This window comes from Narcine bancroftii, chromosome 14 (assembly GCF_036971445.1).
Source record: "Narcine bancroftii isolate sNarBan1 chromosome 14, sNarBan1.hap1, whole genome shotgun sequence".
NCBI classification, from domain to species: Eukaryota; Metazoa; Chordata; class Chondrichthyes; order Torpediniformes; family Narcinidae; genus Narcine; species Narcine bancroftii.
The window spans coordinates 67,456,134-67,470,389 of NC_091482.1; the positions used below are offsets into that span (position 1 = coordinate 67,456,134).

A 14,256-nucleotide genomic window follows, 5' to 3' on the forward strand; every position below is an offset into this window, starting at 1 on the left:
GGCATTAACATTAACTTCTCCGATGATAGCATTAACATCAATATTTAAATTTTTAAACTTTAAATTTAGACATATGGCATGGTAACAGGCCATTTCGACCCACAGGTCCATGCTGCCCAATTACACCAATTGACCCCTGATATGTTTTGAAGGTTGGGAGGAAGCTGGAACCCCTGGAGGAAACCTACAGAGACAGGGGGAGAATGTACAAACTCCTTGCAGACAGCGCAGGATTCGAACCCCAATCCCGACGGCTGGCGCTGTAATAGCGCTGCGCTAACCACTATGTCAACTGTACCACCCAGACCGGACTTCCCCAAATTCTGCTAGCCCACTCCCCATTCTCCATCTCTACCCCATCCCTCTGTCTTCTTTCCTCCAGCTCTCCACCCCCCTTCCTTCTCCATTCACAGAGCCTTCCCCCCTCCCCCTGTTTGCTGGTGTGCCCTCCCTCCCTTCTCCACCTATTATCTCCTGCCTGTGGGATCGTGCTCCTCAAACACCTCACAAAGAATAGCTGTTAATGAGCCTTCTTCGTGATAGCATCGACGTGGAGGCTCCAGGACAGATCCCAGACTCTCCTCTCCACCATTTTGTTTGGGCACCAGCCTACATTTTGCTCATACCTTGATCAAGCCCAGAATGTTTGTAATGTATCTTCATCTTTGCCATATAATGTACACTGTCTGATCAGCTGAGTTTCTCCAGCATTCTGGTTTTACTTCAGTCATGGTCTCTAAAGTCTTTTGTGTTTTACACCGACTAAATCTGCTGTTCTGGTCGGGGTTGGGCTGAACAGGTGCAGTATTTTACCTTGGGATGGAATAACCTATTTCCTCCACCTTTATGGCTTTTCAAAGGAAATTAATGGATTGCTCGGTTCCATAACATGTTTAGACCATTTAATTTGAATAAAGCGTCATTTCATTTCTCCAAAAGCCTATTTAGAAGTGTCGGCTCTACCACTTTCATATTTTCAGAGGTGTTCTAATGTGTTACGAAGGTCACAGTGGATATTTTGGTGCAGTGCTGAGGGAGTACTGCCCTGTCAGTGGTGTCATCTGTCAGGTGAAAAACCCCAGATGGTCTGGCCATTCTTGCATGGCTGCTTCTGGATGCAGGGTGGCTAGTGCAGTACTATTTACAGCGCCAGCGAACCTGATTTAAATCTGTCGCTGTCTATAAGGAGTTTGCACGTTCCTCCAGGTGCTCTGGTTTCTTCCCACATTCTAAACACTTGCAGGGTTAGTAGGTTAATTGGCCACATAGGTTGAATTGGGTGGCACAGACTCGTGGGCCAGAAGGGCCTATTACTGTATTGTATTCCAAATTAAAAATTGACGTATTAGTTGCCTTCTCTTCTACATTAGAATTGTAACTTCACCAAGCGTGGAAGGTTTCTCAAAGATGCTGTAGAAACGGAAATATTTCATATTTCTTCTTTTGTATCTCACGCTTTAACCACAAAATTGGTTCAGCTCTAACTGAGTCCATGTGAGAAAGAGGTTAGTTGATGTTCATGTCTGGATCGTTGCCTGGAACGTTGGTTGTCCAGGCGGAACTGCTGATTCATGGAGTGATGTAGAGAAGGCCACAATGGGAGCATTCTGCGGATACACAAGTGGAGGACTAGTTAGGGCCACAAACGTTGATGAGGCAAGAGGCGTGCAAGTGTAGCTGCAGGAGAAGGTGACAAAGGGGCGATGAGTGGGAAGGGATGAGTCACGGAGAGAGAGGGGAAGGTGCGTCTAGTCCTGGGATCATGTTGCAGGGGATGGAAATTATGGAGGACCATGTGTTGGATATGGAGGATGATGGGGTGGTAGGTGAGAACAAGAGGAATCCTGTCTTTGATATGTTTGGGGCAGAGGGGGCCAGGACAGATGAACAGGAGATGTTTTACTCCGTTAAACTCTTGAAATAATTGTGCTGAATATATAGCAGAGCTTCACAGCCATCACCTCCCATCAGTTGCTTTGGAAGCACATTAGTTAAGACCATCTAGTCACCACTCCCGCAAAACGATCACAAAAATAGTGAGAAGAATTGGATCATTGTCCATAATTTATGCAGTTACTAAAATCCTTCCTGATAATGAAATAACTTCAACCCTTTAGTTTTTGACTTCCAGTTAAAAAAGAATGGACATAAACAGAGTGGCTGGTATCCTCAGGTGGGTAAGATTCCTGATGTCACATTGAAGAAGATTAGATATCAGATTTCAGATTTCTTATCAGAGCATATACATACCACCCTGAGGTTCTTTTTCCTGCGGACCAGGCAGAATTACTACTTATTGGTAGTGCAAAAGACTGTGCTCAACGTACACACGTGAAAAAAAAATAAAGAAATGTAAACAACTGACTGCAACACAGAGAGGGAAAAAAAATCAATAAAGTCCTTAAATGAGTCCCTGATTGTCATTGAGGAGTCTGATGGTGGAGGGGTAGCAGCAGTTCCTGAACCTGGTGGTGCCAGTCTTGTGGAACCTACACCTCTTTCCCGATGGTAACAGTGAGAACAGAGCAGGTGCCGGGTGGTGTGGATCCTTGACGATCGCTGCAGCTCACCAATGGCGGCGTTCCCTGCAGAAAAATTATTCCTGGAGTCTTGATTAGCTTTTGGTCCTCAAACTGCATTCATAAGTGAGAAATATTCAGTGAATCTCAGTGCCTTGATTAAAATAAAGTTGAGTTTGGGGAGTGGAATGATTTGAGAGTTCAAAAGTAGGTTACTTGAATCTGAGAATGGTAAACCTTATTTTAGTGTTGCTTCAGAACTGTTTAATATTTCAAAACTGAATTAAAGATTTGTTTATTTAGATGTGGCTGCCAAATCTCTGATTGCAAGTCTGTTCTTTACCATATTAGGTGCACTTTCACTGGTGCAATTCTGCTCTTTGATTGAGTGATTCTGGAGGCTCTCTTCATGGAGAACATAAACGAAGAGTAGTGATGAAATATTCTTCAGTATAAATACATGAAATATTTTTTCTGACAATAATATATCTATCTGGAAGCATATTATGAAGCTAAGATCTGACTTTGAGTCCAAATTATGTCAATCACAGTAGGCCTCTCTATTAGATTTAAGTTTTGTAATAGTACGGAACATGTCATATTGCATGAAATTGCCTACCGTAAAGCAAACAGTCGTCATTAGTGTTTCCCAGTGACCCTTACAGTAAGAGAGAAAGGGAAGCAAAAGAGAGCCCTTTCGTTTCTGTGGATTCGCCCCCAGCCCTCCCGCATCCTCTGCAAACCAGATCCAAATCTCTGACAAGATCAGGAATCGTTCAGCGCCCAAGGCCCTTTGGGAGCCTTTGCCCTCAGCACCCACTCGAATCCTGGTTCCAATACCTGGTTCCCACAAGCCAGTCTGCAGTAGCCTGCAGCCTGTGTGGGGCCCCCGACTACGATGCTGCCGCCTGTGCAGGGCCCTCAGCCTCTGAAACTCTCGCTGGTCTGCTGCCATGGTCACCCCCCACCAAGCTTTGTTCCTGTGAAGATGGTTATGGAGACGAGTTGTATAATCCTACTCAGTTGGAGAGGAAGCTCAAACACTTGCTATCTCCAAAAGGACTTTATTTTCTCTCCTTTCTGTCTTATTTCTTTTGTTTGTGGCCGATGACGGTGGAGAATGCTGGTTCTTGTTCATCTTTAAAAAAGCATCTTTTCATTGTACACATGACAACAATAATAAATTAAATGTAAATGTAACTCTAGTTTCAGACGTGGTGCCTGTGGTGGAACACGTTACTGCGGGCATGTCCGGGTATGTCCTCACTGGGCTGGACAGGCTGACCCGCCTTCTGTACCTGTAGCTCCTCCCCATAAGATTCCCTAATAAAAGCTGTCTCCTCCCTCTATCCCTGCCTTGGACATGAACCAGCAGCATGTAGAGGCCTGCCTGGGTTTTCTGATTATTAAAGCCTTTGACTGCTTGCTTCATGTCTGCGGGTGGTTATCGATCGTGCGACGGGCGCAAAGCGATTATAACTGAACACCTCTAAACCAGAGTCCCACCTAAAACTAGCAATGGTCTAAAGGAGTTGCCAAAGCTCTGAGCTCTGGAATTCTTTTCCTAAATCTCTTGCCTCCTTTTCTTCCTTTTCCATGTTCCTTAAAACCAAACGTTTTGAACAAAATTTCAATTGTCTGCATGTGACTCTCGGATCGTTTTAATTTTTATTTAGACATACAGCACGGTAACAGGTCATTTCAGCCCTCGAGTCCATTTGATAATTCTCCTGTAAAGCAAGCTGTGATACTTTACAATGCTAAATGTGTTATAAAAATACAAATTGCTGCCGCTATTATCCTGACAATGTAGATTTTCTCTTTTAGTTCAAGGAGATAAATTTTAAATACATATATTTCTTTTTAATTTAAATTTTTAATTTAATTTTTTTTGACATAGAGCACAGTAACAGGCCATTTCAACCCATGAGCCCTTGCTGCCCAATTGCAAATGACCTATAACCCTGGAACGTTTTGAAGGGTGGGAGGAAACCGGAGCACCAGGAGGAAACCCATGCAGACATGGGAGAACGTACAAACTCCTTACAGACCGTGTGGGATTTGAACCCCAGTCCCTGACACTGTCGCAGTAAGAGCGTCGTGCTATCTGCTACTCTAACCGTGCCACCCGAGATACATCATAGTGATATCACATAGCCGAAAATATTAAATTTTTGTTGAGATAGACTTATTTTGAGGAGCTAACCATGATGCCTTAAAAAGCCCGTGGAGCATGGCCATTAATAAGACTTTTGACTAGATAGAACAATAGAATCATAGAACAATTACAGCACAGAAACGGTCACCTCAGCCCCTCTGGTCTGTGCTGAACCATTTTGTTCCTAGTTCCGCTGACCTGCACCCAGCCCATCGCCTCCAAAACTTTTCCCATCCATGTACCTGTCCAAATTCTTCTTAAATGTTGAAAATGAGTGAGCATTCACCACTTCAGCTGGCAGCTCATTCCACGTTCCCACTAGTCATTGTGTGAAGAAGTTCCCCCTAAATATATCCCCTTTCACCCTTAACCCATGTCTTCTGGTTTGTATCTCATCTACCCTCAGTGAAAAAAGCCCATCTACATTTGGTCTGTCATCTCCCTCATAATTTTAAATACCTCCATCAAATCTCTCCTCATTTTCTGCGCTCCAGGGAATAAAATCCTAACCTGCTTAACCTTTCCCTATAACTTCATTCCTGAAGTCCGGGAAACATCCTAGTAAATCTTCTCTGCACTCTTTCTATCTTATTGATATCCTCCCTGTAGTTAGATGGCTAAAACTGCACACAATACTCCAAAATTGGCCTCACCAATGTCTTATACAACTTTAACATCATATCCCAACTCCTGTACTCAAAACAAAAGGCCAATATCTCAAAAGCTTTCTTTACAACCCTACCTACCTGTGACACCACTTTCAGGGAATTATGTATCTGTATTCCCAAATCCCTCAGTTCTACCATTCTCCTCAGTGCCGTATCATTTACTGTGTATGTCTTTTCTTGGTTTGTCCTTCCAAAATGCAACTAACTCCTCACACTTATCTGCATTAAATTCTATCACTGGTTTTCAGCCCATTTTTCCAGCTGGTCCAGATTCCTCTAAGTGCTTTGAAAGCCTTCTTTGCTGTCCTCAACACCTCCAGTCTTAGTGTCATCTGCAACTTTTGTGATCCCATTTACCACATTATCATCCAAATCATTGATATATAATTTCCAGGATTACTTTTGGAGCCTTTTTTAAACAACAGAACAAGGTGAGCTACCTACCCTCCAGTCCTCTGGCACTGCACCTGTGACTAAGGCCAGAGCCCCTGCAATTTCTACACTAGCCTCCCTCAAGGTCTGAGGGATGATCTTGTCAGGCCCTGTGAATTTATCCACCCTTATTTGTTTTAAGACAGCAAGCACTTCCTCCTCTTTAATCTGTATAGGTTCCATGACCTAAATGCTTGTTTTCTTTACTTCCCATGACTGTACCCATTTCCTGACTGAATACTGATGAAAAAAAAACTTTTAAGATCTTCCCCATCTCTTTTGGCTCCATACAAAGCCAACCACTCAGATCTTCAAGGGCACAATTTTATCCCTTACTATCCTTTTGCTCTTAATATACCTGTAGAAACCCTTAAGGATTTTCCTTCACATTGTTGCCAAAGCAACCTCATGTCTTCTTTTAGCCTTTCTGATTTCTTTCTTGAGGTTTTCTTGCAATTTTTATACTCCTCAAGTACCTCATTTGCTCCACCTCTCTCTTCTTCCGAACTAGATTCCCAATATCCCCCAAAAACCACCTGCTAACCTTGCCTTTGATCCTGAACATACAAACTCGGTACTCTCAAAATTTCACCTTTGAAGGTCTTCCACTTACGTCACACGTTCTTGCTGGAAAACAACACATTCTAGACCATTTCTCATTTCTTCAAAACTGGTCTTTCTCCAATTTAGAATCTCAATCTGAGGCCCAGACCTTTCCTTCTCCATAATTAACTTGAAACTAATGGCATTATGATCACTGGACCTAAAATGTTCCCCAACACATACTTCTGTCACCTGTCCTGTCTCATTTCCTAATAGGAGATCCAGTATTGCACTTTCTCTAGTTGGTTCCTCTATATATTGATTTAGAAAACTTTCCTGAACACATTTGACAAACTCCAAGCCATCTAGCCCTTTTACAGTGTGGGAGTCCCAGTCAATATGTGTAAAATTAAAATCCCCTAATATCACAACCTTATGTTTGTTTCCTGCAGTGGTCTGTTATCTCTCTACAGATTTGTTCCTCCAATTCTCATTGACTATTGGGCGGTCTATAATACAACCCCAGAATGTGGCCATACCTTTCCTGTTCCTCAGCTCCACTCATATAGCCTCTGTAGATGAGCCCTCTGGTCTGTCCTGCCTGAGCACAGCTATTATATTTTCTCTGACAAACAATGCCACTCCTCCCCCTTTCATTCTCCCCCCTCCCCCCAGCATTCTATTGCATTTAAAGCAACAGAAGCCTGGAACATTGAGCTGTCAGTCCTGCCCCTCCTGCAACTAAGTTGCATTAATGGCCACAATGTCTTAATTCCACGAGTCAATCCACACGCTCTAAGCTCGTCTGCCTTTCCCACAACACTTGCATTGAAATAGATGCACCTGAGAATATTTCCACCACGTACAACCCGGTGACTCTAACGGTGCCTGCAATTTTAACATCTCCTCCACTCCTCTATCTGCTCTGGCACTCTCCTTCCCATTCCCCACAAATCTAACTTAATCTCACCGGAACAGCACTAGCAAACCTGCCCGCAAGGGTATTAGTCCCCTTCCTGTTCAGATGCAAACCATCCCATCAGAACAGGTCCCACCTTCCCTGAAAGAGAGCCCAATGATCCAGAAACCTGAAGCCCTCCCTCCTGCGCCATGTGCTAAGCTGCATTATCCTCCTATTTCTAACTTCACCAGCAGGAGGCACAGTAAGTTGGTCCAGAAGATTAAACCACAAAAGATCAGATGTTTGTTGGTCATCTGAATGCGAGATTTGCTGTGCAATACAGTAAAACTCCTGATATCCAGAATTCAAGCAACTGGTAGCTTCAAGCAACCAGCAAATAAATAGATAAAAGTACAGGTTGAAAATTGGCATGCCTCACCGTTAGTTCACCAATCCATGCAACTCACATTCTTAAGCAACCAACACCTTCCAATCCCGATAGGTTCCTGATAACTAGGTATCACTGTGGCATGGAGAGAGGAATCTGAAGGAAAACCTGTATCAAGTGGTGTGCAAAGAGAAAAATAATTAACATTTCTGTTTAAAGATCCATCTTCATCTTTAAAAATAAATTATCCAGTTCATCAACAAAAAGTAACTGGCATTTATCTTGCACCTTTAATAAAATAGTTCAAATCAAGTTGTTTCATTCGTTCATCCATTCATTTGGTGCTGGGAATAACTGATGAAAACTGAAAAGGTAGGAAATACTCAATGGGTCAGGCAGCATCTGTGGAGAGGGAACTTGAAATTTCAGCCCAAGGGTTCTAAAGAAGGGTCCCACATTGGAAATATTCCCTCCTCTTCTCACAGATGCTGCCCAGCTGCTCAGTGACACCAGCATTTCCTGCTTTTATTTCAGACTTCCAGCATCTGCGATATTTGCTTTAGATTAGTTGTAATTTACACAGTTACTGAGCATTTATTCATAATGAATAACTATGCCTCAAGACAGAATTCGTTGGTACGTTCTGCAGCAAATGCAATAGGGTTAGCATAGCAGTTAGCGCAAGACTGTTACAGCCCCAGCGACCCGGGTTCGAATTAGGCCCTGTCTGTAAGGAGTTTGTATGTTTCACTCATTCCTTGAGTGCTCTGGTTTCCTTCTACCCGCCAGGGTTTGTAGGTTAATTGGTGTATTTGGGCAGCTCGTGGGCTGGAAGGGCCTGCTGCCCCTCTAAATTAAAATTACATTAAAATATGATAGATCATTATATATCATAAAAGTTCTGCTTTTAAGATTGTTGAATGTCGTTTAGAAACTTGCTTTTGGAGTTTTGGAGTAGAAAATAAATATGACCAAATATACAATAGCCTTTTAGAAAGGGAATCACTTTTAGATAGGAAAATCTTGCCGATTGCATTTCACGTCCCCCAAAAAATCAATGATATTGTCATTTCCCATCCCATAAAATGATCTCAGTCAAAATCTTTGAATCTGTGTTATCCAATAAATAAATAAAACCTCACTCACCCAAACAAAATATTAAAGTTATCATCAATAACTATGAATATGCTTTCAGTGAAAACTTTCGTTGACACTGAGAAAACGTATTTCTGGAAGGCATCCTCGCTCAATATGAAATTCCCCACTGATAAAGTAGAAGCCATAATGTTTTGAAATGCGTTTGTGACTCGAAATCCTGACGCTGATAGAATCATTTGCTTCAAGTATATGAAATACTATCCGAAAGTCCTTGCTGGGATTGGAACATCACATGAGGAAGGATGGGGTCCAACCTCTGAAATATATCGTATTCACCTGGGCATGTGAAAGGTGGTGAAACACAAAAGTTTGCAGGTGCTGTGATTGTAGTAAAAACACAGAAATACTGGAAGAACTAGAAGAAGGGCTCAGGCCTGAAACATCGGTTATAGATCATAGAACACTACAGCACAGTGCAGGCCCTTCTGACATCAATGTTATGCCGACCTATTCCTACCAAAAAAAAACTCATAGCCTTCTAGTTTTCTTTCATCCATGTGCCTGTCTAAGCGTCTCTTAAATGCCTCAAATATTTCAGCCTCCACCACCTCCCCTCTGGCAAGGCATTCACAACTCTCTGTGTAAAAACACATACCCCAGATGTCTTCCCTTCATACAGATGTCCTCTGGCGTTTGTTACTCCTGCCTTGGGAACGAAGGTGCTGTCTGTCTACCTTATCTACGCCTCTCAGATAAGTCACCTCTTATCCTTATTTGTTCCAGAGAGAAAAGTCCTAATTGTTATATCTGCACCTCTGATTACACTGCAGGGCCTGCCGATTTCCTCCAGTATTTCCAGGTTTTCATTTGAAAGGTGTTGCAGGTGTTCATTAAGCCCCTTCTCTTTTTAGAATCATCTCCGAGTCTTCTTGGATTGTAGTAAACACACCGAAATACTGGAGGAACTCAGCTGGTCTTTTCAGCATCTACAGGAGTCAAAGATTTATCGGCGATGTTTCGGGCCTGAGCCCTTCTTCAAGGAAGAATTAGAAAAGGCTGAAGCAGGATATATCAGACAAGTCTCAGAATTCAAACAACGGGGGAAGGAATCCAGACCAGCAAAAGGTGTTAATTGAATATGATAAAGTACTAGGTGGGAATTTATCATGTCTTTGCGAAAGGAGGCAGGGAAAGGAGAGATGATAGGGGAAGAAGGGGGTGGGTGGGGTTTAAATGAAAGCCAGAGAAGTTGATATTAATGCCACCTGGTTGGAGGGTGCCCAGTCGGAAGATGAGGTGTTGTTCCTTCAATTTATGAGTGGTCTCAGTCTGGCAGTGCATGAGACCATGGGCTAACATGCCAGCAAGGGAATGGGATGGATAATTGAAATGGATGGCCACTGGGATATCCACACTATTGGGGTTGACAGAGCCAAGGCGCTCAACAAAGTGATCTCCCAGTCTGTGTCTAGTCTCTCCAATGTAGAGGAGACCACGTGGGAGCACTGGATGCAGTAGATGACTCCTGAAGATTCACAAGTGAAAGGTTGCTTCACTTGGAAGGAATGTTTGGGAGAAATGAATGGTGGTGAGGGTACAAGAGGAGCATCTCTGCGGAGGTGGCCCTCTCTCCATCTTATTCCTTTACATGTGTTCTATTCCAGCCAGCAACCATGTTCTACTGGACAGCAGATAGGTTTCAAGATCATGGGATATCCAAAAGTCTTCCCAAATAGAAGCAGGACATTACCACATTGGCACCTGATAGGTTTGCACTAATTAGTTGGATCACAGCTGATTTTTTTTCCTCTTGTCTGCTTTCTCAGTTGATTGTTATGTATCAACCATACCCTCAAATGTACTCAATGGCTGAGCATCAGGTGAAGAATTATGAAGACTTAAATCCTTATAATCTATCATTCCACTTCTCTGTTCTTCATGAACTCGTTGCAACTTCTCTGGCTGAGATGTTGGTCAGCTGCCCATGCCCACCCTTGGCTTGGTGTTGATAACACTAGACCACAATTTTTTTTCAAAAGGTTTGCTTCCTGAAAAAAATTGCCAATTAGATGGACAGCCTCAAGTTGAACACAATGATAATTTCAGATTTGCTGTGTCACGTAGGAAATTGGTGAAACATTATATTAAATTTTATTGAATTTAGCATGTTTAATCACATAATGCATGTACCTCTGAGCCAAGCTTTCAGGTTGACTGCACATGTTACACAACAAATGTGAAGAGCCCTGGGTTTGTCTTGGTCGCCAATTTTACAACCGGATTAGAGCTCATAGTGTTTTTTAATAAGTGCGGTCAGGCTGCGTCTTTGAGCCTTAAGCATAAACTTGCCACAAATGTAACAGAATGTAGCATAGCTGTTGCAATATTGACAAGACATTTTTGCTGTATTGAATTGCCAATTAAGTCTACTCACTGAGCTATTGTCTGAAGAACATGTGCATCAACATGCATTCAATTTATAATCAATGTAATACACAGCATCTGTACATGTGAGCTGCTTTTATATCCTGACTAAGCATGCCCAGGCATGTTTGGACTGACCAAAACAGTTTGTTTTATGGGCAATATATTAGTAGACTTAAAATATGACAGGAAATCACAAAATAGATTATAACTAAAAATCTATATTTGATAGGAATGTTTTAAAATTTTTTTGTGATCAGCAGCCCAAAATCTATAAAATATACCCAAAAATATTCAGGAAGCAAAATCTTCATTGTGAGAATCAGAATCAGAATTAGAATTTATTATCATGGACATGTCACAAAATTAATTATTCTGCTGCTGTGTCACCAGTGCAAACATTTATATGAAACCATCTTACAAATAAATAAAAATACTGCAAATAAAGAAAAAGTCAAGGGAAGGCAGTGTCTGTGGTTCATTGTTCATTCAGGAATCTAATGGCGGAGGGGAAGAAGCTGTCCTCGTGTTGCTTGTCTTAAGGCTCCTGAACCCGATTCCCGATGCTAGCAGTGTGAAGAGGGCGGGGCCTTGATGATAGGAGTCCTTGAGGATAGAGACTTCTTTCTTAAGACACCACCTCATGTAGATGTCCTTGATGGAGTGAAGACTCCATCATGCCACAGGCTGAGTTAACAACCCTCTGGAGTTTCTTCTTGTCCTAAGCGTTGGCACCTCCGTACCAAACAGCAATGCAACCAGCCAGAATGCTCTCCATACCTGTAGAAAATTTTGAGGGTCTTCAGTGACATACCAAATCTCCAAAAACTCCTCACAAAGTATATCCTTTGGCGAGCGTTCTTCATAATTTCATTGACATGGAGGCTCCTGGACAGATCCTCAGAGATGTTGACACCCAGGAATTTGACCTTTGACCAATTTTGACCAATTCTAGACATAGATCCTCTATATTAAAGGTGCAATATAAATGTTGGGTTTTCTGGCTGTCTGCAAGTCTTAGATGAGTGTAACTGAAAAAAGCATCAGCTTCTGGTGCCAAGGGATTAGATTCTGCACTAGGATCAATGTAAATTACATTTCATCAGTGCTGATGAACTGCCTAGGCTTAATTCCATATGGAGTTCTGAAAGGCAATTTGGAAACAAGTTTTTCTGTTATTGGGTGCTATCTTCTAACAAGATAATCCCCAACTCACAATGACTCCAGGGCAAGGTAGCAGCAGGAATAAGGCCTGATTCTAAAGCCACTGGTGTTCAATGTCTTTACTCCAGACATGAAGATATCCAATTTAATGAGCAAACTTCTGTTCATTAAGTGGCTCTGAAACCTATGTGGAGAAACATTAAATCTGTGTCACTTTGATTTGGTTTAAATGTTGGTGTCACTCAAACAGACAAAGGTTTTGCTGCGGTATTGAACAACATACAACTTAGAACTCAGCCTTTCCTGCCTTGTTCATTTGAAGGCAGAATTCATGTTGGGGTGTGTCCTAAATTGTAACGTGTGTCCAGTTCACGGATGCTATTTAGCAATTCCGCTTTGAAGCCAAACAAAATCCTATCCTCATCCAAAATTCACTCAGGTTTACTTACCAGATGCAAATATGAGCAAATATTAAAAGATGGTGATAGAACCAGCCAGAATGCTCCCCATGGTATACCTGTAGAAGGTTTTGAGAGTCTTTGGTGACATACTGAATCTCCTCAAGCACTTTTCAAAGTATAACCACTGGCGAGCCTTCCTCATGATTGTATCGACATGGAGGTTCCAGGACAGATCCTTGGAGTTGTTGACACCCAGGAATTTGAAGTTCTTGACCCTCCACTATTGATCTCTGAAGTCGTGTCCTCCTGACTTCCTCCTGAGTTTGGGTGTTGCTAAAATTGAGCATGAGAGGTGACTTAGTAGCGGTAGATAAGATTATGAGATGCATGGGTAGGGTGGACAGCCACCACCTTTTTCCTGAGGTGACAGCTGCAAATCCCAGATGACATCTGTTTCAGGTGAGTAGAGGGAGTTTAGGGGCGATGCCAGGGAGTGGTGAGTGCTTGGAATGCATTGCCAAGGGGGTAGGGGTGGTGGTGGGATTCAGACAGGCACATGGATGCAAGAAAGATAGGTTATGGGTGTGAGGCAAGGAAAGATTGGATTGTGGTGGAAAACTCTCATAGCACTATTTCATGGACCAAAGGGCTTGTACTGTGTTGTAATGTTATATGCAAAATGTAAAAGTGTATTGGAATTTTTATTTATTTATGGAGAAAAGGTCAAAAACATGGCTTCAAAAGAATTTGAGGTTGGGCAATAAATACTGCAGGCCTTTTGAAGATCAATATGAAATAAATATTGCCTTATTGATGTCTATCAATAACTCAAAAGACCGGAGTCAGAGAACAACAGGTTTTTATTTACAATAAACCTGAAGGTCATTCTGTGGTGTTGGAGCCTTTATACAGGGCCAAGAGGGAGCAGGCACGGGTACAGTCATAGAACAGGGCAGAGCTAGATAGATGAGTGTACAGCAGTTCACCACATATAAAATTCTGGCAGGACTGGACAGAATGGATGCAGATGGGATGTTTCCAAGGATGGGAAAATGGCCATGGTTTGAGGATAATGGGCAAACCATTTAGGACCGAGATGAGGAGGAATTTCTATACCCAGAGGGTGGTGAATCTGTGGAATTCATTGCCACAGAGGGCAGTAGAGGCAGGTTCATTAAATCTATTTAAGAGGGAATTAGATCTATTTCTTCAGTATAAGGGTATTAAAGGTTACGGAGAGAAGGCGGGGACGGGCTACTGAACTTTAAGATCAGCCATGATCTCGTTGAATGGCGGAGCAGGCTCGAAGGGTCGAATTACCTACTCCTGCTCCTATCTTCTATGTTTCTATGTTTCTAATATGTAAAAAAGAATTTTCCAGTATATTTGTAAAAAAACTTAGACATACAACATTGTAGTAGGCCCTTCTGGCCATGAGCCTGCGCTGCCCAAATACCCCAATTAACCTACAACCCCCATACATCTTGAAGGGTGGGAGGAAACCCCCCCCCCCCCCCCCCCACTAACTGTGCCACGAGTATAGAGAATATCCAGATAAAA

The 14,256-nt window shown here is 42.4% G+C and overlaps 1 long non-coding RNA gene across 1 annotated transcript in view; it reads right to left on the reverse strand.

The window, feature by feature from the left end:
- Nucleotides 1-467: 467 nt before the first annotated feature.
- LOC138750021 (uncharacterized) overlaps nt 468-14,256 on the reverse strand; it is a 153,452-nt gene continuing 139,663 nt past the window's right edge. Inside the window, exons 5-6 of the long non-coding RNA XR_011349019.1 lie at nt 7,661-7,777; nt 468-1,607 (exon numbers count right to left, since the gene is read on the reverse strand). This is a non-coding gene — a long non-coding RNA (uncharacterized lncRNA). The remainder of the gene's footprint in view (nt 1,608-7,660; nt 7,778-14,256) is intronic.